Source organism: Schistocerca piceifrons, chromosome X (genome assembly GCF_021461385.2).
Source record: "Schistocerca piceifrons isolate TAMUIC-IGC-003096 chromosome X, iqSchPice1.1, whole genome shotgun sequence".
Lineage (NCBI taxonomy): Eukaryota > Metazoa > Arthropoda > Insecta > Orthoptera > Acrididae > Schistocerca > Schistocerca piceifrons.
In genome coordinates this window covers 668,278,699-668,299,694 of record NC_060149.1, presented here as the reverse complement: position 1 = coordinate 668,299,694, position 20,996 = coordinate 668,278,699, and the positions used below count along the sequence as shown (strand labels likewise).

At 34.2% G+C, this 20,996-nt stretch overlaps 1 protein-coding gene and 1 non-coding gene across 3 annotated transcripts in view; one reads left to right on the top strand and one right to left on the bottom strand.

The window, feature by feature from the left end:
- LOC124722971 overlaps positions 1 to 20,996 on the bottom strand; it is a 339,558-nt gene that overhangs the window by 73,149 nt on the left and 245,413 nt on the right. The gene's annotated exons all lie outside the window — the stretch shown is intronic.
- On the top strand, positions 8,159 to 8,233 carry Trnat-ugu. The gene has a single exon. It is a non-coding gene; the product is annotated as a tRNA-Thr (tRNA).

Below are 20,996 nucleotides of genomic sequence, written 5' to 3'. Positions count from 1 at the left end.
GCCTTGACTCCATTGAATCAGAAACTTGCTAAAGCTTGTTGACCTGTATTTATAACAGTGAGAAATTCTGGATCAGGCTTGAGATACTGGCTCAGCCCTACTATAAGCTACTATTCATCCACACTTGTATGGTCACTACATGTTCAAAGTTTGGATGGGTTTTTATTTAAACAAATACTGGTGAGGGAAGGGGGAGGGCTTCTGCCTCCACATCATAGCCTCCACTGCCCCATGGTAACTGACAGGTGCCAGGCCACAGTGTCAACCACCAGGTTGTGGATGCTGTGAGTATTGGCATCACTTGGAGATTGGGACTGCCACCACCACCGAACACTGGTCATGCCACACACATCACTGGACACTGGGCGCTCCAGTTGGGAGATCATAGCTGAATGACTAGTTTGCGTCATCATCGCTGACTCTGCCATGGCATTACCACTGCACCGCCACAACAGTGGGCTTCCCAGCCAACCACAGGCAAGCTGAAAAAAGTCTGCTGCTAACACAGTGTATGACATTACAGTAAGAACCTCCCCAACCCCCATCACTGACTCACTGCCAGCCACACACACTGGTCAGTTGCAACTGCCACATAAAGCCACCAAGTGTGCTAGATGTCATGTGACATCACTCCTGTCGCAGCAATGGCTGTCAGATCTGGCTGTGAGTAGCTGTCACATTCGATACCATACTGCTATCGTTAAGAGTGTGTAAGTAGCCTGACAAGCATTTCTCTGACTGGATACTCTGATGTGTCGTAATTTGTCAGCTTGGCATTCACCCTATTTATAGTTAGGTGTCTAGACAGAGGATGTTTGTCTGGACCTGCTTGCTACTGGTATATATTTTCACCCTAGAGAGAGAGAGAGAGAGAGAGAGAGAGAGAGAGAGAGAGAGAGAGAGATAAATATTCATCGTGATTGACAAACTATGGTGGTATCAGAGCAACATAATTCATCCTGAATATTGAGATGTGCTGATCAAAGAATACATTGATTCAAAGCTGGTAGAACTCAACAAATGAATAAAGAAACTTGTAGATGGTAACAGTATATGAAAAGTGTTTCTGTTAGATCATTATCCACATAAAAAGTGATTTAAGTCATGAGATCGGTGTACCGCAACTGATTTAGTTGTTGATTCTACAGAGATTTGTGGTTAACATATTCATTCAAGACACACACACAATCTACTATCTGGGCAGAGATTCTAACATTAGGTTCGTGACCCACACATACAGCTGCAATACATCAATCACACACTTTTTTCGTGTATTGCGACGTGATATACTGTCTATAAGTAATGATTTCAGTTTGCAATGCACGATCAGTGTGGTAACATTGACATAACGAAACGTCAGGCTCCACCTACACAGTCAACATCATGTAAGCATCATCAATGTTCTTGTGTATATGCATAGGTATAGTCTACTGTGATCTGTTGTTTAATTTGTTTCATTTTCCCAATTCCAGATGATGTGGAGTATCCTCTAACGAAAACATCCCAGCAGGGGTAACTACCAATCCACCTTTCGCCATGAATTCAAGTGGATGTAAACGTGTTAGCGCTGGAATGCTTTCTGATCGCGAATTCAACCCAGTAGTGATTTTTGGAAATCCGCGTTATTGTGGTACATTAGTAACTGTACAGAGTGGTGCAGGCTGTATGGCAACTCAATAGCCATTGCAGCCATCTTTACTCGAAATACTCAAACAACCTCTACAGGGATACTTTGTGATCACGAGATCAATGCTAATGACTTCTCACGAACGAAAAAATTTTAACGGAACGCAATCGACTCACATGCAGGAACAGACCTTCCAGAATTTAACATACAACAGTTCTGCCATATAGCATGTACTCAACCAGAGACTGAGTTGGCAGCCTTACGTTTAGAGATTCTACAAAATGTCATGGATCAACTTACAGGAAATTTCACTGCAATCTCTGAATCCTATACAAGAAGGCGTGGCTCAGTATTGTCGCATGTCAATGAATGTGATGGAAATTCAGTGGATGTTTTTGCAGACTTCATTCCTGAACATCAAGATATAGTTGGAGAATATTTTACTAGAGGCAGACATAAAGGAATAGATTGTTTTTACATGCCTCAAATTTATTCAAAAATACCAAAGCAATGAGTTGGAAGCAATCAAAATTTTTAAAATATTTTCAGCCAAGATGATACAAATTTAAATCATATTTATCATGAATTTGTTGGGGGTGACTTAAAATTTGACTGTTTTAAAGAATTGTGTAGTAAATGTTGGAATAATGATGAATTTGGTTTTAAAACAAATATATATGACAAGAAAAACGAATAATGGAAAATACAGAGAAAAGATAAGAATTTCTTAGATATTAAATGTCAAACATAAGAACATTAAACATAAACATTGAACATAAACACATTGAACATAAACATACATAAAAACGTTAAAAGTAAACACTGAACATACAAACATTGAATGTATAATAAAAAACATTTACTGCATTTTTATCCTCAATAAATTTTTCAAAATATGTTCCAGAAGTTGTTAAAAAAGCTGAACACTTAAAAGAAGAGTTTAAAAAATGGAAAAGAGCCCAGAACAAATACGAAAAATTAAAAAAAAAGAAGATCAACCAATCATTGATGCAACTGAACAAGTTAAAGAAGAAATGGAAGGTTATGTGATAATGTATTAAAAGCAACTGAAGAAAATAGAGAAGTTGAGAAAGTAATGGTTCCTTATAACTGAAATTATTTAGAAGAATTTAACAAAATTCCACCAATTAAACAATATGATAGTGATGAAAGATATTATACATTAAGTGAATCAGAAATAGGTGATTTATTGATTAAATATGAAGTTAAAAATAGAAAAAAATCAAAAGACAATGATGTTAAAAAAATAAACAGAAGTGACACAATGTTAAAATTTACCAATCATAGTGAAGATACTGTTTTTGGATTAAGATCGGTTGGTATTTCAAATTTATTGGTACTTATCAGGTTGAATTCAATGATGATAAATTAATATGGGTGATAATGAATATGAATTAAATGATGGATTAATGAATCTTGTAACTAAAAACAAACCAGTATAGATGATTTACATAAAGAAATTAATTATTTCCATTTACAAAATTATTCTAGAATTTGATTTTACTCAAATGCGTTAATCCTGATAATAATCCGAATAAAGTTAAATAACGTAAAGGAATAAAATACGATTATTTGATAAAAACAACTGTTGAAGATTATTTACTCAGTTTTTCATGGAGAAATCTTAATGATTCATTTCAAAATAATGGTGAAGGTTTAGTAAAAAAGATATTAGGAAAAATCAATTGAATATATTTGAATGAATGAAGTTCATCAATAATTTGATAGATTAAGAGTTATACATGGTGAAGAATTAGCTGGAAACAAAAATTATCATAATGAAGTAATTAGAATAACACAGAAATAGATTTTGTGACTTTGTTGTCAAGAATCCAAAAAGTATACCTTTTTCTTAAATTTTTTTAATAATTTAATACATACATTTTGTGAATCTGTAAAACATGTTTGTGACTTAATTGAAAGATTAACAATTATTGATGTAGCAGAAATGGCTGGCAAATAATTATTTCAGTGAAAAGTTGGAATAACAGAAATTCAGGGAGTTCATCGTCAGTAATCCGAAAGGCCACCACATTTTGTCAGAACTTGAATAATACACTATATACATTTGGCAAAAGTGGTTCATTCTCTGGTGGATCTGCAGCAATTGCAAATGCAGTTATAAACCAAAAAAAGCTGATAAAGAATTAGAAGAACAAAACTGACATAATTCAGAAATGGAGAAGAAAGGAAGTGCATGTAAAAAGGTAATTTTAAGGAAATAATTTAAATATTAATAATCCTTTATCTAATTTGGACATAAAAGAATTAGTTAAACTATTAAAAAATAAATAATTTCATGGCATTTCTATGACTGATTAGTTACCTAATAAACCAGAAAATTAAGGATGTAGAATAGTAAATATTGATTCACCTGATCACGTTGGTAATCACTGGATTTGCTATTATAAGACTAAAAATATAACATTGGTTTTTGACTGGAGGAAATGTGCCAATGGACCTAGAATATTATTTAGGAAAAAGGGTTAGTATTATAACATGGTGTCACAAAAGTTTAACGAATTTATTTGTGGTCATTTTGTTTCTTTGTGTTAAAACAATTTTGTATGAAATATAAGTTTAATTTTATTTTAAATTTAGTAAATGGATATTTTGGAAATAAGTTATATGCTGACCTCAATAACGATTTAGAAAAAATAAAAGCTTTTCAGTTATAAGTATAAAAAATTAATAATGAATTAATTTCAAATTTGAAGATTTTCAAACAAAAATTAAAGATTTGAAATTAAAAAATTTCAATCAATATAACCAAAAATTCAGGAAGAATGAGAGTGAGATTCAAGAAAATAAAATCATCATTACAGCTGTTAGAAACAAAATTTAAAGTTATTCAATCATCAGCAGATTCAAAACAGATAGCGCAATTAAACAATGTCAGAAATTATTAAATGACATTTTTAAAATAACTAGAGGTGATATTAGTTTTAAAGGTAGATAAATGGTAAGTATAAATTATCCAATTAATGTGAAAGCTGCAGTCAACAAACAAATTTAGTTAATAAATTAAAGAATCTTGATACTAAAGCTGAATATACAAATTGAATACTTATGTCAGTAAAATGGATTTTAATCAGCTTGATAACACTAATCTAATTAAAAAATTTAAAAAACAGGATATAGGAAAGGCTTTTTCAGATTATTTATCAAAAAAAGAGTTAATTCCATAGTTTGATGAGTTACGTAGTCTTAAAGATATGATAGTCAAATTATTGAATTTACCTTTATGACTGGAGGTGAACAAAAAATGTTCACTTTCAATCAGTAAAACATTATTCTTAAAAAGGTTATTGTTTTTGATAACAATATACAAAAGATTTAATAGTTAATTATTTAGTGTTAATTATTAAGTGTTATTGATGTACTTTACAAAATATCTCCTGACATCCTGTGAACACAAATAATGTGGAAAAAAAATTCTAACCATAAGATTAAAAGATTCTGTTAAACTGTTCTAATTGAAGTAAAGTTAAATGTACCTGTTGAAATAATATAATTATTTTTTATTCTTTATAAGTGGAGAATCATAATCACATCTACTGCTTGAAATGTAAATAATTTAGTGAAACAATTAAGCCTCATAGAGTAACATGAATACATGAAAAACAAAGAATTGAAGGTCTTTGTTCAATTCGTAAGACTAAAAGAAACAAATTCGTTAAAAAGAATTTCTAGGTACATTAAGTAAATATTCATCAAGAAATTGGTAATGAATTACATAAAACTATAAGATAAAATTTTAAAAGAAAAACGTAAATTCTTTTGAAATAGATGATTTACGGCCAGCTGATTTCATCAAAGTGGATTCTGGATGATTAAAGGGAATTTCAAAATTAAATAAGGGATATAAATTTTTATTAACTGTTACAGATGTTTTTTCAAAGTTTGCTTGGGCTATTCCAGTTAAAGATAAAACTGATTGAAATGTAGTCGATTCTTTTGTCAAGATATTTGTGTTGCGAAAACCAAAAGATTAGCAAACAAATAATGGTACATAATTTTACAATAAGGAATTCCAAGAATAAGTGAAAACATATAATAATAATAATTCTGGTACTTTTAGTGAATCAAAAGCATCTCTTGTTGAACAGTTTAATAGACCATCAAAAGCACAAATGTGGAAATAATTTGACTTACAAGGAAATTATAAATGGGTTGAACTAGCTTCACAATCATTTGAGGAATATGATAATACAAAACCTACAACAATAAAAACGAAAACGAAACATATGAACAAAGAAAAAGAAGAAAATTATTGAAAATTATTTCAGTAGAATATTTTTGTAAGATACTAAAGCAAAAATAAAATTGACAATAAAGTAAGAATAAGTAAATTAAAAGGCATTTTCGAGAAAGGACATACACCAGATTGGTCAACAGAAATTATTGAAATTGAAGATGTTATTGGTTCTAATCCAATGACATATAAATTGCAAGATTGAAATGGTGATAGCAGCAAGATTTTTGAAAAAGATATATAGAAAACAAACATTCCAGTTGTTTACCTTATTGAGAAATTTTACATACAAGAAGTAATGATGTATACATTAATGATTAGCTTTTGAAAATGCACACAATAATTGGGTAAATAAAAGTAATGCAATTTTTAAAATCTTAATAATTATATATATATATATATATATATATATATATATACATGAAGTTAGTTATTCAATTTAAGCATATTTGGCATTGAACATAATATTCCTTATGCTTACTTTTTTAATTAAAGAAGATAATATATATTACCATATTCTCATAAAGATTAACAAAAATGATTTAATGTCAGAACTATCCGAAATTTTAAATTTCAGAAACTGGAATGTGATAGTTTTAATGAATTTTGTTTATTAGATGTATATAAAAAGTGGTATAAATATTAATTAACATTTAATCATGAAAAAATTAGTTAGAAATTTAGTTTTACTTTCTTAGAATAATAAATAGGATTAATTACATCGTGATATACCTGTTCTTGTGAATAATTATCTAAAATAATGAAATAATTTCGATGACAAATAATATTTAACCTTTCTCTAACATTCTGGAATAAATTTATTGAATTTGGTACAGTAATAATTCTTAAAATTCTTCAGAATTTTACATGTCTATTTTTAATTTAATTTATTTGGTTTTCGACATTTTTAAAGTGTGTTCGAATAACACAATAACCATATAAAATTCGTATCACATAATCTTATAAGAACAAAAGTAGGTATTAAATTTTCATCATTTGTTCAAATAACAACATGTGGTATTAAACTATTTATTTGTCCATTTCTGTTATGTGATATTAGTACACTTCTCTAAACTATTTCATCTGCTTTTTATACTATTATCCTAAAATGTATGTAGCTCTTTTAAATGATTTATTTGGCCTTCAAAGAGCTATTTTACATTAGTCTTGTATTTTACATTCACTATGTTTTCGAATTGATGGTAAAACTTTTTCATAAACAAAATGTTGAAAGTTTCCTGCAAATAGCAATTCTGAAATCATAATTAAAGAATATAAGCCAGATTCATCGGTAAATTTTGTATGAGGATGAATATTTGAACATATCAATGTTTCATCACTATTGAAATTTTGATATGATTCACAATATTTTTCTGTAACATGTTGTTTCACAGCATCTTGAGAATGTTTATACCCTAAGATATCACCAACTTGATTTGCATAAGACCATGGACTACTTTTTTCGTGAATAATTATTAAAACTTGTTTCTTGTTATATATGAATTAGGCGCAATACGAATGTAGTGGTGTGGACATGTTGGGAATGTGGATCTCATGGGGAGCGTGCAAGGGATAAGTCCCTGCAGATGCACTATCCTCTGTGCCCGCGGTGGCTCAGATGGATAGAGCGTCTGCGATGTAAGCAGGAGATCCCGGGTTCGAGTCTCGGTCGGGGCACACATTTTCAACATGTCCCCAATGAAGCACATCAACGCATGTTTGCAGCTAGGGTATCCATTTAATTATCATTTCATTTCTAGCAAAGCTGCATGGTCATCCACGGTAACTGTTCTTTCGGGAACAGATACTACCGTCATATATATAGTTAAAATATGGCTTCCCAGCCATTGACTTTCTTGTGCGAACGCACACGCTATGCCCGAACTCGTACAGGACTTGGTAGATTAATCTGTCACAAGTATGAGTATGATGGGCAAACATCTATTAGGCGCACTACGAATGTAGTGGTGTGGACATGTTGGGAATGTGGATCTCACGGGGAACATGCAAGGGATAGCGGTGGTCTAGCGGTTCTAGGCACGCAGTCCGGAACTGCACGACTGCTACGGTCGCAGGTTCGAATCCTGCCTCGGGTATGGATGTGTGTGTGATGTCCTTAGGTTAGTTAGGTTTAAGTAGTTCTAAGTTCTAGGGGACTGATGACCACAGATGTTAAGTCCCATAGTGCTCAGAGCCATTTGAACAATTTTTTGAACGTGCAAGGGATAAGTCCCTGCAGATGCACTATCCTCTGTGCCCGCGGTGGCTCAGATGGATAGAGCATCTGCCATGTAAGCAGGAGATCCCGGGTTCGAGTCCCGGTCGGGGCACACATTTTCAACATGTCCCCAATGAAGCACATCAACGCCTGTTTGCAGCTAGGGTGTCCAATTAATTATCATTTCATATATGAGTTTGTTATTTTTTAGATCTAGAAACGACTCGATTTAAATATAATAACATTTTTTAAATTTTATATTTCTAAATCCTAATAATTTTTTTCTTAATTATGGAAAGTGAAAAAAAAGATTACCCATTGGACAGTTAGGAAAAATTAATCCAAAAAGAAATAAAATTACAAATATGAATACACTTCAAAAACAGGTTGTACTGATTGAATAAAAAAATTAACAAAAATTTCTAAAAAAATAAATTTGAACATATAAAAGAAGTTATTAATAACTTGACTACAGAATCAGTTACTTGTGACAATTGTAAAAAAGAAATTAAAAATTCTTCTAAATACATTTATAACTGTGACTACAATCAATCTAAAAGATGAAATAGCTTGCAATTACCAAAAACACAGACACTGGACTCGCATTCGGGAGGACGACGGTTCAATCCCGCGCCCGGCCATCCTGATTTAGGTTTTCCGTGATTTCCCTAAATCGCTCCAGGCAAATGCCGGGATGGTTCCTTTCAAAGGGCACGGCCGACTTCCTTCCCCGTCCTTCCCTAATCCGATGAGACCAATGACCTCGCTGTCTGGTCTCCTTCCCCAAACCAACCAACCAACCAAAAACACAAATAAACGTATTATCCAGGAGTGGTATGTCTTTTTGGAAAATTTGATTTTAAAGTATATCTGAAAACACATCAAAAATGACCATATCATGAAAAAATATTAAAAGCTAATTAATTTTTTATTTTTTATGCTTAATCTTCTATTCAACTGCTTATTTCTCACAAGTAATCATTGTTATCACCTATTTTTTCGTCTGAGTATAATTTATAATGACCATATGGTAATGTATTAACTCCATCTTGTAATGTAATATGTCACAACTTTAAACAATTTTATTACTTTGAACTGTATACATGTTGTTTTTAAATGATTAAATTACATTAACTTCCTATATTGTTTTATTTTGTTATCCAAAGAATTATTATAATCATCAAAACAAATTTCAATTTTTGTAACAGATTTCTTAACTCCCTTGGAGTTTTCTCTTCTTTTTGAACAACTTTGTACACATATATTTTCGATCTTAAACTACCATGCACTAACATAATTTTTCCAGTTTTCATCGTTCATTTATACTAAAACATTCTTATTTACTTGAGGAATTCTGTAAATATTATCTGTTGAATAATCACTTGTGTCAAATTCATTTATCATAGATTTCATATCTTAATATAAGTCTTCAGTTCTTACATAATAAATAAAATAATCTGAGCCATATAACATAAATCAATATTTTCACCATATTTTGGCTTCATAATGTTATAACGATAGTCATACATTTTGAATTATGACATATCTAGAATGCTCATTCCAATCAAAACTGGTTTCCTGAATTTTATTAATGTTTATTCATATGAACTGCAAAAAGATTTTCTGAAAATACAGTAATATGTCCCTATATTAATTTTGAAATATATTCTTTATAGAAACCTGTTTATGTAATAAAATCAATATATTTTTTAACCAATATTATTGTATAAATGATAAGATTTTATTAAATTTCGTTAATTTTAATCGAAATTTTAAATATCGTTTACAATTTCTGTAGTGTAAAACAGACTTTTTGTTGTTGTTCTTGTTGTCTTCAGTCCTGAGACTGGGTTGATGCACCTCTCCATGATACTGTATCCTGTACAAGCTTCTTCATCTCCCAGTACTTACTGCAACCTACATCCTACTGAATCTGCTCAGTGTATTCATCTCTTGGTCTCCCTCTACGATTTTTACCATCCACGCAGTCCTCCAATGCTAAATTTGTGATCCCTTGATGCCTCAGAACATGTCCTACCGACCTGTCCCTTCTTCTTGTCAAGTTGTGCCACAAACTCCTCTTCTTCCCAATTCTATTCAATACCTCCTCATTAGTTATGTGCTCTACCCATCTAATCTTCAGCATTCTTCTATAGCACCACATTTCAAAAGCTTCTATTCTCTTCTTGTCCAAACTATTTATTGTCCATTTTCACTTCCATACATGGCTACACTCCATACAACTACTATTAGAAACAACTTCCTGACACTTAAATCTATACTCGATATTAACAAATTTCTCTTCTTCAGAAACGATTTCCTTGCCATTGCCAGTCTACATTTTACATCCTCTCTACTTTGACCACCGTCAGTTATTTTGCTCCCCAAATAGCAGAACTCATTTACTACTTTAAGTGTCTCATTTCCTAATCTAATTCCCTCAGCTTCACCCGACTTAATTCGACTACATTCCATGATCCTCGTTTTGCTTTTGTTGATGTTCATCTTATATTCTCCTTTCAAGACACTGTCCATTCCATTCAACTGCTCTTCCAAGTCCTTTGCTGTCTCTGACAGAATTACAATGTCATCGGTGAACCTGAATGTTTTTATTTCTTCTCCATGGACTTTAATACCTACTCCGAATTTTTTTTTGTTTCCTTCACTGCTTGCTCAATATACAGATTGAATAACATCGGGGAGAGGCTACAACCCTGTCTCACTCCCTTCCCAACCGCTGCTTCCCTTTCATGCCCCTCGACTCTTATAACTGCCATCTGGTTTCTGTACAAATTGTAAATAACTTTCTGCTCCCTGTATTTTACCCCTGCCACATTTAGAATTTGAAAGAGAGTATTCCAGTCAACATTGTCAAAAGCTTTCTCTAAGTCTACAAATGTTAGAAATGTAGGTTTGCCTTTTCTTAATCTTTCTTCTAAGATAAGTCATAGGGTGAGTATTGCCTCATGTGTTCCAACATTTCTACGGAATCCAAACTGATCTTTGCCGAGGTCGGCTTCCACCAGTCTTTCCATTAGTCTGAAAAGAATTCGCATTAGTATTTTGCAGCTGTTACTTATTTCACATCTGTCAACACCTGCTTTCTTTGGGATTGGAATTATTATATTCTTCTTGAAGTCTGAGGGTATTTCGCCTGTCTCATACATGTTGCTCACCAGATGGTAGAGTTTTGTCAGGACTGGCTCTCCCAAGGCCGTCAGTAGTTCCAATGGAATGTTGTCTACTGCCGGGGCCTTGTTTCGACTCAGGTCTTTCACTGCTCTGTGCAGTTTCTTTATTATATAATATTTTTAATATTTTATTTCCCCCTCTGGTGCTAATGGTTAATCTCTGTGTAAATCATGTAATGTTTTGAATATTCTAAAGCGATTTCTAAAATACAACTATATTTAGTATTATCTGGTATTTTAAGTATTTTTTCAGACTTAAAGCATTTTTGATTTACCCAACTGAAATCTCTAAATGGTAAAAATTGAGCCGGTCCCCAATCAAATATATTATTTGCATCTAAATATGCAATATAATTTGGTTGTTTTCCTGGCTCAAAATTTTTCGTATATTATTTACTGTAGTATATCTTTTAATAATTTGAGAAATTCCCTACTGAATTCGGTTTTCAAGAAATAAAATCATATCATATTTGTTTAACAAATTTAATTCAACTTTTATCATTTTTAACATAGAATTACAAGATAAACCAGGTGCTGTAAAATACCAAGATGGAACGTGTTTATAAAATTTAATCACTGCATCTCCAAATTTATAGAAAATATCTGCTAAAATTAAAACATCAGATTTATTATTTAATCTTGTATCTTCATCTAAATTTTTAATATTACATTTTTTCGTAACTATTGTTACACATTTTTAGAAATATTGTCTTTATTAAGTCGCGAATAAAAACATTGTTTTAGGTAACTTAGTTCTTCTTCAGAATTCACATATTTGTGAGGTTAAACTCCTTTTTTAATTATAAAATGTAATTATTCCTTTTTAAAATATTTTGCTGTTTCTCTAAATTGTTCTTTTGCAAGGTTAGAAGTTAATTTTTCAATACCCGAAACCATGAATTTAAATTTATCCAAAAATCATAGTGTCAATCCATCTTCAACCTTTTTACTAAAAGATATATATTTTTCTTAATTATTTGGATTAGTGTCAACATCTCGGTTATCTATTGCAAATTATTTTGATAAACAAATGGCCATCATCATTTGTTAAACTATGAATATAAACTGGAATAAAATAAGGACTTTTATGATTAAGATAACAATCTTAATGTGGAGGTGCTCAATACTGTCCCGTTAGACGACAATGATCTCTTACTTTTTTCTCCTTTAATAAATTTCTTTTCACAAATAAAATATATTTCTGAATTTTTAAAATTAATTTTATCTTCATTTGTCATAACTATTGAAACAAGTATTTCTTAATTTTCTCTAGATTTTTGTTTTAACATTTCATCGAATTTTTTTGCTGTATTTTTTCCAGTATACATAACAGGAATTGTATATACATATACTGAGTGAGCACAAAGTCTTGCCCCGATTATAACAGTTTATTACAGAATAACCGTTTGACATAATAATTTACATTTGATGCCGTTACATAGGTTAGTGTTACTAGTTTCTTTTAAAACCACTTATGTTAGTAGACCTCAACATGTACTCACTTGGTAGCTTGGAGAATGTAGAGGCGGTATTCCAGTTCCCTCCAAGGGTGGCCAGGGTGTTGGACCTTTCCTTCCAATCCATCGATCCGGACATTATTCCCCTCTCCAGACATTACGCCACTTGAGTTTTTTTACTGGGGCTATATCAAGGACAGAGTCTTCATCACACCAGTTGCTGACGTCGACAAACTGAAGGCTAGGATACAAGCTGCTTTGGGTACTGTGACAGAACACATGTTACGAAACACCTGGTGGGAACTGGTGGCAGCACACATTGAGGTTTACTAATGTAGGTGGTCTTAAAAAACTAGTAACACTAACCTATGTAATGGCATCAAGTGTAATCTATTTCGTCAAACGGTTATTCTGCTATATTTGACATAAATAACTAAATGAAATTGGTAAATGTTTTTTTGGTAGTTATTAATATAATCTTTTTCAGGATTTGGTTAACAAGTGTTAACATCTTTTGAATGACATTCGAAATCTGCATAAATTACTAAAGGTACTCATAATGAATTATTATCATTTTTAAATTTAATTTTTTCACCTTCTACAGGCAATCTATTTTTATTTATTTATATTCTTTGCAATCGTTTTTGTGAGTGTCTCATTTTTCTTGAGAACAAAAATATCTTAAACATCTATCAGTAGGGCAAATTTCAGTCAATTGTTAGTTGGTTGTGAACTTATTAATGAAGATGCATTTTTTAACAATAATGTGAATTATTTCAAACTTGAATTAAAGGAAGATTAATATGTTTTTCTTGATTATTTTGCACGATAAATAGGATATACAATAAATTTTTCATCATAAGCATAAACATTAATTGAACTATTTGACTTCATTTCAGAATTTGGTATATCTGTAAATTGAACAAGGAAAATAATTTTCTTTTCTTCAAAAATTTCATCTAATTCTACTGCAATATTTTTGTAATTAACTTTTTCTCCATCATGATAAACTGGGTGTAAAGCTAGTTTTATTGAATAAAAATGATTTATGATCTCTATTTTTACATTAATTCATCTTTTGGTAAATGGTATATGAAGAACCAAAAATTTAATTGTGTCTATAAACATTTAATCCAAAGCTATTTTTATAAAACGAAGACCAACCAAATATTTTTGTTGCATTTCTTCCATTTCAGTTAATATTTGATTTATTGATTTTTTTATAATAAAATAATAAATTAGTTGTTCTCAATAAAACTTTATAACTTCTAGTGTTTTGTCTTTATTTTTAAAAATACATTAAATTTTGTATTATCTATAATCATTGTTCATTGTATTAAAACATTCTTAAATTTAGTGATTACTTCTTCTTTCATTTGATTAATAATTTCCTGTGATTTAACAATACTAACAACATTATTAATTTCGTAAATTATCATTCTAGATTTAAAAGCAGAAGTTTTTCTATTAATCTGTTTATTTGATTTTAAAAAATCGTCATCGTTTAGAAAATTGAAACCATGTAAACTTTTCTGATGATTTTTTTTGTTTATTTCTTAATATTTACCTACTAGGAGCTATTGAAAATAATTTTCATTATCGATATTATTAATTTCACCCACAGACCTATTTTCTCGTTTTTCAGAATTTACAAAGATCAGTTAAAGACTTTTTATTCAATTCGTTACATTATTATTAATATTGCCCTCAGATTTTTGATTAGATCGATTACATGTTGATTATTAAATTTGGAACACCTTTTTAAATTTTTTGTTTTCCAGATCTCATGACATTCCTTTAAAGGTTTTTATTCATTTTGTTATCATTATTATTAATATAAGAACAGTGATTAATTTTTCTTTATTAAGTTTAGAATAATTTTTTTAATTTTTTAATTTTGCAAATTGATCGAAGTTGTTTTATAATTTTATATATTAGTTCTCTGTTCTTCATTTCTTTCATATTAAAATAATCAATAAATTCCTCTAGATCTTGTTTAGTCGCATTTGAATTAAATTTTCTCTAAATAATTTTCTAAATCAGTACAACATAATCCATGTTTTCTTTATAATAGTTTTCTAAGTTTTGAAACTACTCAGGTAAGGAGTATATTTTTGTTTAGCTTTGATCTACATAGACCAAATGCAGTTTTCTTAAAAATTTAAGTGTTTAGGATTGAAACATACTTCGAGTTTTTAATTAAAATTCCAATGATATAGATACATGAGGTTTGACAGAGCTTATTAATAAAGAGAAAAATTTATTAGATTTTAATTTTTTAAGGAAAATAAAATTTGTTCAAGGATATAGGTAAACACAATCTCTGAGAAGATATTTATAAAGAAAATAATTTATTAGATGTTCATTTTTAATTAAATGAAAATTTCGTTCATAGTTACAGTTAAATTTTTAAATGAGGGAAACAGCATAACTAAAATCTTGCTTTTAAATCTGAGAAATTTTAAAAAAAAATATGCTCTTTGCATAAGAGTCGGCTGACATATATTACAAAAACCCATTGTATGGTAGTGTAATTATGTAGGATTCAGCATAAGCAGCTGGATGAAGAAGAATCATCTCCACAACAACTTCATTGTAAGTCAATACTTTGGGAAAAAATGAATAAGAAGAATGAGATGCTACTGCCCATCAGCATTAGACTGATAATAGCTGGCCTATTGTCATGTGGGAAAACTTCATTTTATATGTTCCTGCTAATGAATCCAGATAGTGTTCACTTCGAGAATGTACACTCCTGGAAATTGAAATAAGAACACCGTGAATTCATTGTCCCAGGAAGGGGAAACTTTATTGACACATTCCTGGGGTCAGATACATCACATGATCACACTGACAGAACCAAAGACACACAGACACAGGCAACAGAGCATGCACAATGTCGGCACTAGTACAGTGTATATCCACCTTTCGCAGCAATGCAGGCTGCTATTCTCCCATGGAGACGATCGTAGAGATGCTGGATGTAGTCCTGTGGAACGGCTTGCCATGCCATTTCCACCTGGCGCCTCAGTTGGACCAGCGTTCGTGCTGGACGTGCAGACCGCGTGAGACGACGCTTCATCCAGTCCCAAACACGCTCAATGGGGGACAGATCCGGAGATCTTGCTGGCCAGGGTAGTTGACTTACACCTTCTAGAGCATGTTGGGTGGCACGGGATACATGCGGACGTACATTGTCCTGTTGGAACAGCAAGTTCCCTTGCCGGTCTAGGAATGGTAGAACGATGGGTTCGATGACGGTTTGGATGTACCGTGCACTATTCAGTGTCCCCTCGACGATCACCAGTGGTGTACGGCCAGTGTAGGAGATCGCTCCCCACACCATGATGCCGGGTGTTGGCACTGTGTGCCTCGGTCGTATGCAGTCTTGATCGTGGCGCTCACCTGCACGGCGCCAAACACGCATACGACCATCATTGGCACCAAGGCAGAAGCGACTCTCATCGCTGAAGACGACACGTCTCCATTCGTCCCTCCATTCACGCCTGTCGCGACACCACTGGAGGCGGGCTGCACGATGTTGGGGCGTGAGCGGAAGACGGCCTAACGGTGTGCGGGACCGTAGCCCAGCTTCATGGAGACGGTTGCGAATGGTCCTCGCCGATACCCCAGGAGCAACAGTGTCCCTAATTTGCTGGGAAGTGGCGGTGCGGTCCCCTACGGCACTGCGTAGGATCCTACGGTCTTGGCGTGCATCCGTGCGTCGCTGCGGTCCGGTCCCAGGTCGACGGGCACGTGCACCTTCCGCCGACCACTGGCGACAACATCGATGTACTGTGGAGACCTCACGCCCCACGTGTTGAGCAATTCGGCGGTACGTCCACCCGGCCTCCCGCATGCCCACTATACGCCCTCGCTCAAAGTCCGTCAACTGCACATACGGTTCACGTCCACGCTGTCGCGGCATGCTACCAGTGTTAAAGACTGCGATGGAGCTCCGTATGCCACGGCAAACTGGCTGACACTGGCGGCGGCGGTGCACAAATGGTGCGCAGGTAGCACCATTCGACGGCCAACACCGCGGTTCTTGGTGTGTCCGCTGTGCCGTGCGTGTGATCATTGCTTGTACAGCCCTCTCGCAGTGTCCGGAGCAAGTATGGTGCGTCTGACACACCGGTGTCAATGTGTTCTTTTTTCCATTTCCAGGAGTGTATATATTATTTCAAAAACACTGTTTCAGTGCAAGTAGCATTTACCTGAGGAAATACATTCAATTGTTGACAGTACTATATATAAGACTTTCACCCAAAGTGATGTGCTGTCACTACCTGAAGAAGTAAAACCTTATACTGTACTCCTATTCGATTATGTAACATAGCAAAATAAGGATCGAGTATGCAAATACTTCTGTTTAGGACGCATTAGAGGTCTTGATATCTTTTACCTAAGTGAGACATATTCAAGGAACCCAAATCATCTAAAAATGGGTAATGCAAACCGTATTATTGCCTTCAAAAAGGATAATATGAAATTAAAACATATTTACCAGACACATGAATGAACTGACATGACATTCAAAGATTTTTATGTAGTGATTGCTGGGATCATTCACAGCATAGCTTTGTAGTAATCAATAAAACAAAACACTTAAAGGGAGAGTGATACTGTCAGAGCTTTCAGGATGTTTCTAAAAGAAGTGTGTGTTGTGTGTGTGTGTGTGTGTGTGTGTGTGTGTGTGTGTGTGTGTGTGTGTGTGAGTGTTCAGTGAAACAGAATAGTAATTACGTCATTACACTCTACAGCACTGATACGTTTGCAAGATCATCTGCCCAAAATCTGTATGAGAAGGGTAAGCAGAAATTTTGGCTGTATGTTGACGCATAAATTAAGTGATACTACTAGATTTGAAGAACTCAACAAAAGTATCAAATACTTAAATACCTATTGTCACACCATTCTGAGATTAATCAGGGAATTAACTGCAATGGTTGACATAACTGGAAAGAAGACAAGTAAGGTAACTGTGCAGCTAGATTTAATTGAAAAGAAGGTAAAGGGGAGTGTATGTAAGTTGTATACCATTCCAAATTCTGTTTAGTATGTAACAATATGTCAACAACACATAAAGTCATTGAAGCACGTATGGCTATTTGAGAGAAAGTTCAGTTAGGGCATTTGGAAGGGGATCAGAGACACATTTAGACCTGTCACAGAATCTCTCAAATAGTTCTCGAAGCTTAAAGAGAAGGGAGAAAAAGGAGATGCTATTGATAATTTCATTAAATATTACAGCAATAGTCATATAGATAGCACTTACAGTGTAAGCTAGGAAACTGCATATCGCAAGGTACCATATCTATGTGTTTAACCAAAATGCAGTACGGATTGGAGACAGAGAATTCGAAAGTACAGCAGGTTTAGTGATCCTAATATTCTTAAAAACTACAAAACTAGGCAGTTACTCACCAAAAGGTATTGAAACATGTGGTCAAGTATTACGTATGATGGGCGTGTACAAGAAAGCCAATAGAGTAAGGGTGAAATGCACCTATGGCGAGTACAATGGTCAATGGCCAAGAAGTTGAACATTATAGTGTGTGTTAACTGTAAACTGGGACAACTTTGCCAGCAGGGCAACTCTGACACTTTTTGAATAAGAACATAGTTGGCCTCCTACCAAGTTCCTGGATCATCGAATAAAGGCGCCACTGCTTTCACTACACAAGGCAACAATAAATGACAGATCTATAGCACATTTTACATTTATTCATTGTTTCCTGGTCTTTATCAGTGCTTTTCCTTTCGTCTTACGGAATATGTGTTTTCTGGCAGTGTACAAAAGTGTACACCCTGCCCACTTATTCTAACATAAGTGAAAACTATTTCTTTTGTTCAACTCAGTTTGCAAGCACGTTTTAGAATCACTTTTAGAAATAAAATTGTGTGGCGTACATAACTTGGCAATGTTGCACCAGGAAGCGCACTAAAACTTTTCCAACCTAGAATTTTGCCTTTCCCTTCCCTCTTTCGCCTTTTTTTTTTCAATCAAGCATCTTTGGGTCTCTGTACAAGTCGTTAAATGCCAAGACCCATTAGACCCAAATTGGGAGGACGCAGGTACCAAAATTATAATGACGCTACGCTACAGATAGCTGTCTCAGGAGTGATTAATAAGCAAATGAGCAGTGGAAAACCAGCAAAAGAATTCAATATTCCTCGGAGCAGAGTTGAAAACAAAATAAACTTCGTCCTGTCGGGGTTTATCGTTCAAAGCAGTTATGGGACACGTGGATTTTAGGTGGACCGAAAGGAACAAAATATGGCAGTATAGCAAGTGGATGGTTTAATGCTCTGCATTTTGAAAAGCGGTTTTTCCATGTCCTTCTGCCGTGGGCAGGAAACCTATCTGGCCCCCAAATGTTTACTAGAGGAATGTAAGAGTTATCAAGGCATGCAGAACCGATGACATTCGCTTTGTGTTCTCGCCCCCAGCATCCACTTATCTGTGTAACCCTCTAGAATCTAGATGTTTCAGTCTTTGTTCTCTGTAAGAGGAAATGCAGAGCCACACTGACATTTTGTACGATGAAAAACTCATCTAGTTACAAGATGCCCGAGAAAAGTGCATTTCCAAAACGGTTGGCAGGACCTCTCATTGCTTTGGACGAAGCAGAGAAAGTGAAATCGAACATCATATCAGGGTTCAAGAAATGTGGCATTGTGCCACTAAATCCCGAAGGAGTTTATTCTAGGATCCCAGATGCAGAGAGAGCTGATGGTATTGGCACACCTACAAGAAATAGTGATTCATTCATGAATTACTTTGAAGTCTGTCACAGAAGTAATAATCATAGACCACTGAAGTGGAGAACAAAGCGAATTGATGTAGCACCAAGAGAAGTTGTTGACGAAGCACACTTCATGAACCACGAGTCTCTTCCGAGTACCTCTGTAACGAAACAAACTGAGGCGACTGGTAGAAGGCAGAATGCTCAAAAGAATAGCCATCACAGCAGCGATGAATCTGACTGTGCTTTTTCTTTACATGACACATCTGACTCTGAACCCGAACAAGATGCAGACCCTATGGAAGAACTAGATACTCGGGAATCAGTTGATCCTCTTGATATCGCTTTTTTCTGTGAAGAGGATAGTAATTCATCCATTCGTGAACATAACGAAATTAATGCCAGTATTGCACAGGGTCTTACAAAACCAAAACTTGGAATGTTTGTTATAGTAAAATTCCTGGCAAATAAAGTTTCAAGCGTTTTGTTGCTAAGCTTATTTAATACTATGGAGACAAGGAGTTCAAGTGTTGTATCTTCGTGCAACGGACAGGGGGAACGTTATTTCCCAGATGTGCCAAATGAGACATTACTGAATGTAAAAGACACTGTATACATAATTAATAATCCTTACAATCAAAACCAAGGCAAGTTTTTCTTTTCTGATAAGAATGTTAAACTATTATTTCAACTTTTAACTTTGTAGATTTTTATTTTGTGTGTACCTCCCTCTATCACTTTCTCTGTAACTATCTTTGCATTAAAGTGTTTAACACTGATGTTTAAATTGTTTTCAATGATTTTAACACAGTTGGAAAAGTTCCCCAGTTTTCCTGGTACTTTTGCCAAAAGTGTTTTTCATTTTTTAAATATACACTCCTGGAAATTGAAATAAGAACACCGTGAATTCATTGTCCCAGGAAGGGGAAACTTTATTGACACATTCCTGGGGTCAGATACATCACATGATCACACTGACAGAACCACAGGCACATAGACACAGGCAACAGAGCATGCACAATGTCGGCACTAGTACAGTGTATATCCACCTTTCGCAGCAATGCAGGCTGCTATTCTCCCATGGAGACGATCGTAGAGATGCTGGATGTAGTCCTGTGGAACGGCTTGCCATGCCATTTCCACCTGGCGCCTCAGTTGGACCAGCGTTCGTGCTGGACGTGCAGACCGCGTGAGACGACGCTTCATCCAGTCCCAAACATGCTCAATGGGGGACAGATCCGGAGATCTTGCTGGCCAGGGTAGTTGACTTACACCTTCTAGAGCACGTTGGGTGGCACGGGATACATGCGGACGTGCATTGTCCTGTTGGAACAGCAAGTTCCCTTGCCGGTCTAGGAATGGTAGAACGATGGGTTCGATGACGGTTTGGATGTACCGTGCACTATTCAGTGTCCCCTCGACGATTACCAGTGGTGTACGGCCAGTGTAGGAGATCGCTCCCCACACCATGATGCCGG